The following is a 12,351-nucleotide window of genomic DNA, read 5'->3' as shown; positions in this document are numbered from 1 at the left end:
GACTATTCCACCGCTGAAAACCTGATATTTCTCTTCTCATCTTTCATCACAAATATCTCTTCTACTTCATCATATCAACTAAACATTTTTCTAATCTCAGTTTGATATTTAGCCTTATTCAGGCACTTTCAATGTCATCCAGTCCATTAGCCTCATTCTAACAACACTGGATTCCCTCCTAAACCTAGAATCCATGCTAAGTTACACCGTTACTGATTTCTTCAGCACTTTAGCCTTATGCCAAGCTACACCAGTTTTGATTTCTTGGTCACTCTCACTCTCTACCTTTTCCCTTCCTACACCAGAGATGAAATTACCTAGAAAAGACATACAGATCTATGCATATCTAACTGAAGGAAAATTAATCTTCTCCAATTTAATCTAACCTTCATTGCTGGTCAGTATTTTCTTATTTATATAGAGCTTGATAACATCTTAGTGCATTGTTGGTTGGGAGGAAGGAAGAGAATCTGGAACCTGACATCTGACGGGTGATAGTCCTACTTTCTAGGAATCCTTGGCTTCCCAACATAGCATTTTCCTATTTCTGACTTCTTTGGTAATTCTCCCTTCTTTTTGCAATCTGAACTTCTCCGAAGCTCTGTCCTTAATCCTCTATTTTTCTTGTATAGTTACTACTTCTGTAAAAATAAGAAATCATTCCTATAGTTTCAATCTTTACCTTTATGCTATTGAGTCCCAAATCTACTCACTGAAAAACACTCTAGCCCCATGATTTGGGCTATCTGCAGGATGCTGCTGTTTGGATATCTTACTGCCACTTCAAATTTAACGTGTCCAAAACTGAATTCAGTGTCTGACATTCTTCCCTAAAAACAGCATCTTTCCCCATCTTCTATTTCTGTGTTGTTGTTTTCACAGACACTCACAGGCAAAAATCTGGGAGACTTCATAGATTTATTCCCTCTCCCTTATCTTCCATGGTCAGTCAGTTTCCAAATGCTGTTGTCTCTTTCTTTCTTGAGGCTGAATCTCCTATATATTTTGCAATTACAATGTGAGCTTAAAAGCTTAAAAGTTCCAGAGCTTTGTGCATGGTTTGGTTACTCAAAACATTTTCTCTTCTTAAGAAATTAATCTTCTACAAAGACAAGATCTAACTTAGTTTCAATTGATCAAGGATGGACAGAAGCAGCTACACCCAAAGAAAGAACACTAGGAAATGAATGTAAACTGCTTGCATTTTTGTTCTTCTTCCCAGGTTATTTATACCTTCTAAATACAATTCTCCCTGAGCAACAAGGAAACTGTTCGGTTATGCACACATATATTATATCCAAGATCTACTGTAATCTATTTAACATGTATAGGACTGCTTGCCATCTTTGGGGAGAGGGTGGAGGGAGGGAGGGGAAAAATCGGAACAGAAGTGAGTGCAAGGGATAATGTTGTAAAAAATTACCCTGGCATAGGTTCTGTCAATAAAAAGTTATTTAATAAAAAAAAAATGCTCAACAACACACACAAAAAAATAAAACTATCTTCAAGATATTAAGATAATCCAAAAAAAAAAAAAAGAAATTAATCTTCTGCCTCTATCTTTTACTCCATTTCAAGGTTATCTATCTTATTTCCTTAAAAGCAGATAATGAACTCCCTCAAAGACTTTCTTTCTTTCTTTTTTGCTGAGGCAATTGGGGTTAAGTAACTTAGCTAGGGTCACACAGCTAGGGGATGTTAAGTGTCTGAAGTCAGATTTGAATTCAAATCCTCCTGACTTCAGGGCTGGTGCTCTATCCACTGTGCCATCTAGTTGCCCCCCTCAAAGACTTTCATTTCACTTTAACATATCACTTTTTTAAAACATTTTTTTCTTTCCTCTAGTTTAAAAGAAAAATTTTGTTGCTCTTGCCTGAAATTTCCACTTCTGCTTTTCTTCTAGAATCCATCCAGAATATCTCCTTTAGGACATAAGTATCAGAAGATTTAATTTAGAGCTGAAAGAATCCTTAGATTAGAAGTCATCCAGTTCAATCCTTTCATTTTACAGATGAGGAAATATAGATGAGATAAATGACTTGCCTGAAAATACAGGACTAGTGTCATTAAATTAAAACAGGCCTTCTGACTTTGAATCTAGCATTCTTTCTACTATTTCATGTTCCTTCTCTGATGGCTTTTTTCTCTTTTCTATTCCCTCTTCTCTTTAAGGTCTCATTTCTCTTTAAGGAAAAAAGATTCCCTTTCACTTGATCTAATAGCCCTTCTTTTTGCTATTGTCCTCTTCCTGCTTTTCCTTTTGAAAATAAACTTCTTAATATTTGGTTTATACCTCCTGCCTCAACTTCCTACCCAACAATTCTTTTCTTAATTCATTGTAGTGTTTTCCTGTTATGCCTTCTCTTTTAAAGATAGCTGACAATTTCCTGCTTTCTAAATTAGGAGAAGACAGACTGATATCATTAGGAGAATATGAAGCTACTTGTCACACAGAAAATGCTTAATGTTTGTTGAAATGAATTGAAATTTTAAAAGGAGAGGGAAAAAGCCCTGATAAAGCTGAAAAACTGGATATATTAATGTAATTTAACCTTTTGACCCAGAATAAAACACCACATAGGAGACGGTACTCTTTTATTTAGGTTTTTGGTATTAATAGAACTGAATTCATCTTGAAGTTCTAAAAGCATTTACTGGGAAAATGTCAGTAGGGATGCTTTCCCTAGGTTATACAAAATCAATCTATTTAGAAGTGGGGAGACATAGGTCTTCATGGTTTTAAAGTTATGTCTCTATCCACCTAGAGCCCAAAAGTTCTAAAAATGGCAGAACTTCCCACAACACTAGACCTCGGCCCATGTGGGATCAACCCTTGTGGGGACATTGCAAGTCCTTTCTCTGCAGATCCTATATAGCCAAACTCTTCAGCAACCTCAGGTATTGAAGGCTAGAGGGGAAAAGGGATCTCATCAAAGATCCAATTGGTTCAACAGGGCTGGTGTGAAGCTCAAACAAGCTAGTGGACTGGAAGTACTTTGAAATCTTTAAAGTATTATATAAAATGCCAGTTATTATGATGAATATTATCCCACAGAGTCACCAGACCTCCAGGCTAGTGATGACTTCATTCCCTGAACCGTTGACTACATTCCTGCTGAGCTCAAACAATGTTTATAGAGCAATACAGGCTTTTGCTGGAAAATATTTAAAAAGTCAGACTCTAGAAGAAAAGAAAATATGCACTCATGTTGAAGTTTAATATGTATCTTTAACACTTTCTTAAGTCTACATAATGAACAAAGCAATAAGTCAAGTTCTGATTTGTAGCAATTGCTGATTTCTGAGGTCTTAATGCTCACAATGAAAATATAAGAACCAGAAGGTTAGAGGTGGCTCTACCATACTCTTATCAGAAATAGGTATGATTTTATCAGTAGAAAAAACATTAGAGAACATGCATTACTATTCACTTTGCTGTTGTATCCTAAGGACTTGAGGCTGAATCTCCTGTATATATTTGCTATTACAACTCCTTGAAGTTCTTATGACATCTGACAGGTGGTAGTCCTACTTTCTAGGAATCCTTGGCTTCCCAACATAGCACTTTCCTATTTTTTACTTCTTTGGTAATTCTCCCTTCTTTTTGCAAATCTGAACTTCTCCAAAGCTCTGTCCTTAATCCTCTGTTTTTCTTGTATAATTACTGCTTCTGTAAAAATAAGAAATCATTCATTCCTATAGTTTTAATCTTCACCTTTATGCTATTGAGTCCCAAATCTACTCACTGAAATACACTCTAGCCCTATGATTTGGGCCATCTGCAGGATGCTGTTGTTTGGATATCTAACTGCCACTTCAAATTCAACATGTCCAAAACTGAATTCCGTGTCTGACATTCTTCCCTAAAAACAGCATCTTTCCCCACCTTCTGTCTCTGTGCTGTTGTTTTCACAGACACTCACAGGCAAAAATCTGGGAGACTTCATAGATTTATTCCCTCTCCTTCATCTTCCATGGTCAATCAGTTTCCAAATCCTGTTCTCTTTTCTTTCTTTGAAATGTGTTTTTTTTTTTCAGATCATTTCTTGTTCTCCATTTCCTGTGCAATCTTCCTAGTCTAGACCCTCATCATTTCCTGCCTGAAGTACTGAACAAGTTTTTAACTTGTCTCCCTGACTTCCAGCCTCTTATGGACTCCAAACTATCCTGCATATCAATTTATATCTGCTTTAAAAAAGCAACAACAACTTTTTAGCATGCTACTTCCTGCTCAGTGAATCCCTATTGCCTATTCTGTCAAGTCCCAACTTCCCTGCTCGTTTTCAAAGCCCTCCATAATTCTCCTGCTAACTCTATCTTATTTTCTACTCCTTCACAATATGAACCCGGTTGTCCAGTGTCTGGCTAATTAGGCGAGATTCTTGACCATCAACTGCACTGCCACACCTGTGATGACCTTTGCTCTTACTATTCTATCCCCAAAATGCCCTTTGTTTTGATTTGTTAATAACTGATTTTCATTAGTAGGAATTTTTAGTATTTTAATATTAGTAACAATTAGTGATAATAATATTAGTATGAACAGTTGACCTACAAATCACATCTTGAGTCATGGAAGGAAATATAATGGTGTCTTGACTTCAGGCAAAGCCTTTTCAAAGTGATGGTTTTAAGGTTCAAAAGGAGATTCTAAAAGGTTGGGGTTGCAGCCCAGTGTACTGAGGTATCTCAGAAGAATTTGCAGACTTGGACCCACCTCCAAATCAAGGGGCAAAGTTCATTATAATTGTAAAGCCAATTGAAGTGGGTTAAGTTCCAAAAGGATTTAGCAAAGTATCAGGAGCAAGAAAATAAATTTATAAGAAAAGACAGAGAGATCTGGTTCTTCCTGTCATTGCTATGCTAATTTTATGGTTTAAAGGTAGACTTGAGGAGTGGGCTATAATGCACCTCAATAGTGAATTTTATGGTTTACATGTGGGGTTGAGATAAGTAATCTGGTATCCACCTCACCATTTGTCTTAGAAACCCTGTTATCACTGACCAACAGATTGTTAGAACAATAACCCTCCTGAGATCTGGAGGCCTCAGGATTACTACTATATCTTCCCTAAATTCAAGGGAAGAAATGTACAACTATATTATTATATTCCTAAGGCCAGGAGGTTTTAGGATCTTTGACCAGTTGTTAGAACAATAGCACTCCTAAAGTCTGAAGACCTTAGGGTTATTGCTATATTTCCCCTAGAAACTGCTCCCTTTCAATGGCGTAGTAGATAGAGTTAGGTATGGAATAAGGAAGACTGAAGTTCAAATCTGGCCTCAAACATCTGTTAGACATTTAACCCTAGACAAGTCATTTAACTTCTATTTGGTCTCAGTTTCCTCATCTGTAGAATGGGGATAATAATACTTCATGGGTTGTTGTAAAGATCAAATGAGACAATAATTGTAAAATTCTTGGTACATAGTAAACATTATATAAATGTTAGTTATTATTGTTACTCTTTTATCTCTTCCAAGTTGCCTTTTTTCCTTGTTCTGCAATATCCCTCAAAGGGACTTTTACTATTCAATATGGGCCCCAAGTAGATATAATTATTGGTTTCTTGGATTCCTTCCTGTTGATTTTAGTGGATCTTTCAATGCAGCATTAATTATAAATCCACTTGGTCAGAGAGATAGTCAATTTCAGTCTATTTACATAGGATTTTTCTTGTGGCCATTGTATTTTATGTTTATAGACATACATCTTTTGGAAAGGATTTTCCTACTATTATATCTTTGCTCAACTAAGGGATCTCAATGAGTATTTAACAAATGCTTATTGATGATGAATTTGAACCCCAACAATTTGAAGAGACAAATGGGGGAGGGAAGATATGATAACTTCTCTCTCCAGTTAAGCTGATGTAGTTGTATAACATAAAGAAATGGGGACAACTAGATGGCACAGTGGATAGAGCACTTGCCATTAAATTAGAAGCACCTAAATTCAAATCCAGCTTCAAACACCTGACATTTACTAGCTATGTGACCCTTGGCAAGTCATTTAATCCCAACTACCTCACCAAAAAAAAAAAAGAAAGAAAAGAAGAAGAACATAAAGAGATGAATGATGAGGTGTTAGCTTGTTAGCAAAGTTCTAACACTCTGCTATTAACACCTCTCTCTGATTGTATTGGAACAGTGGCCCACAAAAATCTATCCTCTTTGAGGGCCCTTAACTGCTTAATTCTTTCATATATATATATATATATATATATATATATATATACACACATACATGCAAATAAGATATATTTTATATATATGTACACCTGAATATATACATATATACATATAATATAATAATTATATATTATATATAATATAAATAATAACTTGCCAGTTCTGTAGTCAATTAGACAAGAGCCAGCAGAATCTAGGTCCTATACTGGAATAATCCTTGGGGCAGTGAAAAGAGAATTTCTCTCTTTCCCAATGCCCACCCATCAGAGCTGGCAGGTTAACAGAGTAGCTATTCTATTGGAAAAGACACCCTTATTTAGTATAGGCTGACAAGTATAAAGGAAAGCTATTAATCAAATGTCATTCTATAAGATACCATCTCAGACCTCTAGGAACTTAAGCATTGTTTGCAATTATTATTGAAGTGGGGAAACAAAATTATCTATGCCTCAATCCAACTTTATGATAGCATATAATTGAAAATAATATAAAAAGACTTTGTTAATGTATTGATGAATTGTTGGGGTTTTTTTTAAATACTTGTTATGGGCAAAGTCAAGATGGTGGATTAAAGACAGCTAATCAGCTGAACTCTCTCAAAAATTCCCTTTTAAACAACTTTAAAATAATGCCTCGAATTAAAAAAAAAAAAAAAAAAAAAAACTTTGGAGCATCAGAGTCAACAAAAAGTAAGGTTTGCAGGATGGGGTGGAGGCTTCCCTGGAAAGTGCATACATGGTGGCAGCAATAAGCAGTAGCAACAACTCTGAGAGCTCTCAGCCCAGAGATTGTAAGGGGATCAGATAACCAGTCAGACAGAGACTAAAAGATACCTTTTGCTGGCACTGGTTATAACTGGTCTTGATTGACACCTCTATTGCCATGTATAGTTCTGAGCTGAAGTTCCAGAATGGAGCAGACGAACATTTGTGCTTGCAACTGCAAGGGACCAATGCTTCTCAGATAAAGACCAGAACACAGACCAGAAAATTAGTGACCACACCTTTCCTTGGATCGTACCACTTTGGAAGCACCAAAAACTTGCAGATTCCCAGCACTATAGTACAAAAAGTCCTAAGCTAGAGATGGTATCCCTCCACCCTGAAGTGAGCAGGGGCCAACTTTAAAAATAAAGTTCAGAGTTGAGAAATAGACTGGAAAAATGAAGAAAGAACTAAAAAAGAGAGAGAGAGAGAGAGAGAGAGAGAGAGAGAGAGAGACCATATAAAGCTACTATGGTGGCAGGGATGATCAAGACACAACACAAAAGAAGATAATAGATAATAATGGGAAAACAACTACAACCAAAGCCTTTAAGAAAATACTACTTGGAAGTCTAGCAAAAATCCCTGGAAGAGTTAAAGAGATGAGTGAAAAAATCAAAAGAGATGAGGAAAAATTGTGGGGAAGAAAAGTAATTTAAGAAAATTATAAAAAAAATTAACAGCTTGATAAAAGGGCTACAAAATATTTGAAGAAAATAACACCTGAATTGTTATAATATATTATATTATATACAATCCAGAATACATCCAGAATACAGACATACATACAAATGTATGGAAATAGAAATTTAAGGAAAATACCTTAAAAATAGAATTGGCCTAATGTAAAAGAGGCACAAAAAATCATTGAAGAAAAGACTGTGCATCAACTGGGGAATGGTTATAAATTATGGTATATACATGTAATGGAATATTATAAGAACTATATAAGAATAGCTAGAATTCTATAATCTATAGAATCTATAATTCTATAGAATTCTATAAGAAATTATGAGCCGGTTGATTTTAGAAAAGCCTAGAAAGACTTCCATGAACTAATGTTGAGTGAAGTGAGCAGAACCAGGAGAACATTGTACACAGTAACAGCAAGATTATGTAATGATCAACAATGATAGACTTAGCTTTTCTCAGCAATGTGATTATCTAAGATAATTCCAATAGATTCGGGATAGAAAATGCCATTTGCATCTAAAGAGAGAATTATGGAGACTGAATGTGGATCGAAGCATAGAATTTTCACCCTTTTTTGTTTGTTTGCTTTTTCTTTTTCATGTTCTGATTTTTTTTCACAGAATGACTAATATGGAAATATGTTTAAAATGATTATACATGTATTAAAATAAATAAATGATTGGCTTAAGTACGGTTTGGATCGCTATTTCTATTATTGCTATAATTGAGATACAATATGATGTGCCAGAATAAGACAATGGATTAGAATTTAGGAAACCTGTATTCTACCCCAAGCTCTGCTACTAATTAGTGATGTGACTTTAGATAAGCATCTTCCCCTCTCTGAATCTCTGGATTCTTACATGAAAAATGAAGGGGCTTTATTGAATGATCTCTTGGATTTCTTACAACTTTGACATTTTATGCTTTTATTTTTTAGAGTACCAGTAAATAAATCCCAATTATGTCATTCCAAAAGCTCCTATGCTTGCTATTTATGACAGCATTACTATTTGTTATGTCATTTACATCTTGCTTCCCCTTTAATATAAAATTATGGATCTTTAAGGTCCCTTAATGATTAATCATTTAATCCAAGAAACTGCCTCATTTTTCAATTAAAGAAACTGAGATCCAGAGAGTTTAGGTGAGTGACTTGATCAATAACATAAAGTTATGAAGTGCAGAACAAAGATTTGAACTCAAGTCTTCTGACTCTGGATGAATTATTATAAGACAGTACTGTTTAGGAATAGGTCATTTGTATTGTGAGAGCAAAATGGAATTGCTGGGTTTTAACATATATCTTCTCTAATATTATGGTGGATTTCCTATTGATAATAAAATGTTGAAGGAAAGCAGGAATAAAATTGGAAACCACAGTGATGGAGAGTCTCATACCCTACACGGACATGATAGAAGAAAAGAATGGGATCCGATGAACTTGAATTCAAGAGAGATGCAAATTCTAACTTCAGTTATGATTTTTGCTAGTTATATTACTTTGGACAAGTCATTTAATTTTCCATCACCAATTTCCTAATTTTTAAATTTGGAATAATAACTTGTACCTTGTTCTCACAGAACTATTAAGAGCAAAGTACTTTGCAATTCTTAGAGGGTAGTTAGCTATTATAACCTACAACAGTTATACCCAAGGACATTTCACCTAGACTTGAAAAGGAAAAGAGGTTTATTTTATTAACTTAGAATGGAATTTGTATACTTAACCTTTTGTTCTTACTTTTGATTCCATATTTTGCTTTCAATTTATGATCCGAGATAAGGTTAATTAGCCTCTCTGTAAAGAAAAGTTGATTTTAATTTCCCTAGAAATCATCAGTGGGAAGAAATTCTTCTGTATGTAAAAGTCCCTGAGTAAGAGGAAGTGTGCTGACAGTAAAGTTTCACAGCATAATCAAAACAAAAATGAAAAACCCACAATGATCTATGAAGTAGGAGACTAAGATTTGAAGCCCTGCCATTTATAAACTGAGTAATCTTGAACCAGTTATTTATCTTATATTGACACAATTTCTTCAGTCAGTAGGTCAATATTATGCTACCTGGTACCTGAGATAAATTGATTTGAGGCATTTGGGCCCTGAATTTGGCTTTTTGTTCTTGGAAAAGGAGGGGAAGATTATACATTTTTTATTTTTATTTTCTAATAAGATAAAGCATATAAATTTTTTTTCTGCAAAAAAAAAAACTTTTTTCCTAATGCCCTCAAGGAGCTTACGATCTAATGGGGGAGGGGGGGAGAGGATATACAAAAAACTATGTGCAAACAAGATACATAGAGAATCAAGTGGGGGTAGTTTCAGAGTGAAGGCACTAAGATTAAGAATTAAGGTTATTTGTAAAATGTTGAACTTCAGTTGAGACTTGCAGGAAGCAAGGGAAGCCAGAAGTCAGGGAAGAGAAGGGAAAATATTCCAGAGATGGGGGACAGCCAGTGAAAATGTCCAAAGTTGGAAGATGTAGTTTCATATTCTAGGAACGCTAAATCTCATAGTATGGAGACGGGTAAAATATAAGGGAACTGGGAAGGTAGGAAGGGGCTAATTTATGACAGGATTTAAAAGCCAACCAGAAGATTATATATTTGATCTTGAAGGTAACAGGTAGTTATTGGAGTTTATTGAAGGAGGACAGGGCTGATCTGATCTGATCTGCACTTTAGGAAGATTAATTTGACAGCTGAACGACATGAGATAAGGAGACAGATCAATGCATTACTACAATAATTCATCGGTAAAGACTGCACCATGGGGAATGTAAGGGATTGAAGAGGGTGGCTGTGTCAGAGGCAAAAAAGTGCAAACAAGAGATGTTTCCAGTGCAGAAAGGATAAGACTTGAAAACTGGTTGGACATGGATGTTGTGAGAGTAAATGAGAAGACAAGGATGACATTTCCTCCACAAAATGTTTTCTAAACTTCATTTAAGTTCTATGATTTTGTTGCAGATTTCTAAATAGAATAGGGGGAGAGGTATCATTTCAGGTATACTCTTCTCTGCTTTGAAAATCTACAAACTGCAGGGAAGGAAGCAAAAAAAAAAAAAAAGCTGAGAGGAAGAGGGTAGGGAATTCTGCTTTAGCAGCTACATTGGCGTGGCTATCTACTGATAATAAAGATTTGAGGTCTACAATCAGATTCTTTGCATCTCTAGCAACATAGTGTGCTTACTGCTGATCAGCCTCCCCACTCTCCCTCCATCTCCTCCAAAATAGCCATCAGCTGGCATACTAGTATAACTATTTACATACCAGTTTAATTTCTTCCCTTTTCCCCAGCTATTGGGATGCTGAAATAAAGCATACTAATTTCAACTCAAAAAAAAAAAAAAGACTTGAGGTCTATTAGTAGATTCCAGATCCAGGAACTGGGGAATTCTGTTCTAGATTTTTTTTAGGTATTGTATGAAAGGAGAGAAAGTTAGCACCCCCCTTGAGAAGGATGGAAGACGTCCTAGGGGCCTTTACAACACATAGCTTTTTTTTTTTTTTAAGACCAAAAAGTAAGTTATGGAGTATAATAGTTTCACCACTAGGTGAAGCTCTTTGGCAGTTTCTATTCTCCAGTTTCCATTAGAAATGGGAGCTTGAAAGCTACAGGTAAGCCAAAAAGTAAATTTTAAATTAACAACAGTATCTTTATAAATACCACTTAATAAAAGTCATTTATGAACTATCCATCTAACACTACATCAAAGTAATCAGAACAGCTTCTAGTTCAAACAGGAACTTTAGCCAGATAAAGACTTCCTTTATAGTATGTTCCCTTATCTTTTCTCAGACAACAAAACTTAGTTTCAAGTTCTACAGATCATATCATTAAAGAATCATTGTTCTCAGCCTCTCTCCCTTTGACTGTTTTCTGCAGCCACACTTCTCAGCTTTATTGTGAACTAAATTCTTCTGTATGTCTTTCTGGCTGGAACCATTCCAAGAGACTCAGGATGGCTTCTAATCCTTCTTTGTATCACAGACAGCATTTAACTTAGTGCCTTGCCTAGTGCTTGATAAACATTTGCTGAATGAATTGAGTAATTCGCATCTGCTTTTCCTAATTAAATTGTACTCAATTATACAATGTGCTAGAGTCAGCTTCTCTCTAGAGTGCTAGGCTCAAGTCTTAAGTGGAAATTAATTTGACTAAAACTATGTCTGTCTCCTTCCTTGTCCATCTCACAGTTTGTACTTACCAGGGGAACTCCTGCAAAATAAATATACCCAACAGCTCAGAAAAGCAACTTTAAAATATTGTCATGTTCGCTCTAAACAAGTTTCTCTCTGGCTTCTTTTGTTTACTAGCTTTTTTTGAGCATAATAGAATGGCCCACTCTTTTACTCTAGCTAGGTTAGGTGCTGGTGGTGATTTGTCCTGTTAGGAACTCTGGAAAAAGAACTAGTTAGGAGTGATAGAGGCCAAGGTGATCCCTTGAGTTCAAGAGTTCTGAATTATAGCAAAGTAAAGTTGAGGGGGTGTTCTCAGTAAGGTCCAAAAACTCCCAATAATGTCAGACCACAAGGCTGTCCTCCTTAGAGAGGTGAATTGGTCCTGACTGGAAAGGCAAAGCAAGTTAAAGCTTCTTTTATGATCAATATTGAGATTGTCCTGAGAATGGCTGATGTAAATAGATTCAGTTTTTAAGATAGAGACAGACAGACTAAAAAACTGAATGAAATTCTATA

The 12,351-nt window shown here is 35.5% G+C and overlaps 1 protein-coding gene and 1 pseudogene across 1 annotated transcript in view; one reads left to right on the top strand and one right to left on the bottom strand.

The window, feature by feature from the left end:
* Window positions 1-12,351, bottom strand: part of SLC35G2 (solute carrier family 35 member G2) — a 70,464-nt gene that overhangs the window by 9,438 nt on the left and 48,675 nt on the right. The window lies entirely within an intron of this gene.
* LOC111719710 lies at window positions 11,070-11,183 on the top strand (annotated as a pseudogene).

Source organism: Sarcophilus harrisii, chromosome 3, assembly GCF_902635505.1.
Source record: "Sarcophilus harrisii chromosome 3, mSarHar1.11, whole genome shotgun sequence".
NCBI classification, from domain to species: Eukaryota; Metazoa; Chordata; class Mammalia; order Dasyuromorphia; family Dasyuridae; genus Sarcophilus; species Sarcophilus harrisii.
This window is presented reverse-complemented; position numbering and strand designations above follow the sequence as displayed.